Raw genomic sequence first — 1134 nt, 5'->3', positions numbered from 1 at the left:
TAAAATTTAGAGAGTTTATATAATTTATATGATATTAAATACTTACATACATTTATAAAATTCATATAGTTTATACAATAGTAAATCTTTTAAATATGGACATGTGAAATTAACGTGTTATATCAATATGAAATAAATCAGCAGGCAAAATTAGTATTATGCAACACATTCACATTTGAGGACAGATGTTTATTTATAATATGTAAGTGTATTGCATCTGTATGTCAACAGCATTTTTCAAGTGCACGGAATTTAAGTTTGCCAGTATGCACAGTGTTGCATTGGATTGAAATACGCAGAAATCTATAATATTGAGATGCTTGGAAATAATAATACATGCAATTTCTTTTGCTTACTAAAGAATGAATAAAACTAAACAAAAACTTGTCAAAATGTATTTTAGTGATGATTTTTGTCAGAAACCTGACAAACTTAGTTCCATCCCCAACTGACTGAAAAAGTCTTTCTTAGTATTGCTATAAACCGACTTGGTTTTTTTTCACTGTTGCAATATCTGGAATAATTCCATCTTCTGATTTGTGTTATGTACACGCTTAGAAGCAAATCTATTGAGAAACACTGAGATACATCTATGAAAGTGAAAGAGAAGATGTGGTGGTATGTGGCTTCTTACTCTATGGCATAGAGAATTGAGCAGCCCAGCTAGTCTCCCTGATTATGTAATTTAAAGAGCACTAATTTAGGATGCTATCTGGCTATTCTAGTATATTATATCACAGGACAGTATTGTATAGCTAAAACTGGCAGGAACAATTTGAACATTTTGTAGACATGTTCTTTCTTTGGTAAGGAAATGTTAGAGAGATGCATGTGTATTGGCTACCAGTGAGAGATGTGAACAACTAACTTCAAGAGACCTTAATATAATTAATTAAAATATAAAATTGTGAAAAAGTAATACAAGAATTGTATCCACCCATTTTCAATTAAATAGAATTAGTATGTGTGTCGTGGTTTAATCTCAGTCGGCAACTAAGCACCACACTGGTTGTTTTGATGTTCTTCAGTGGCCTGACTCTTGGGTACGTGAGCATCTATGTGACGGACTTTTACAACCAGGTTCTCCACCCGGGCAGCAGTATCTTGCCACAATGCGGCAGCCCAGATGGGTTT

The 1134-nt window shown here is 33.2% G+C and overlaps 1 protein-coding gene across 1 annotated transcript in view; it reads right to left on the bottom strand.

Moving 5' to 3' along the window:
• Positions 1–1134, bottom strand: part of ADGRV1 (adhesion G protein-coupled receptor V1) — a 305425-nt gene that overhangs the window by 224803 nt on the left and 79488 nt on the right. The gene's annotated exons all lie outside the window — the stretch shown is intronic.

Source organism: Aptenodytes forsteri, unplaced genomic scaffold (assembly GCF_000699145.1).
Source record: "Aptenodytes forsteri isolate BGI_AS27 unplaced genomic scaffold, ASM69914v1 Scaffold41, whole genome shotgun sequence".
NCBI classification, from domain to species: Eukaryota; Metazoa; Chordata; class Aves; order Sphenisciformes; family Spheniscidae; genus Aptenodytes; species Aptenodytes forsteri.
This window is presented reverse-complemented; position numbering and strand designations above follow the sequence as displayed.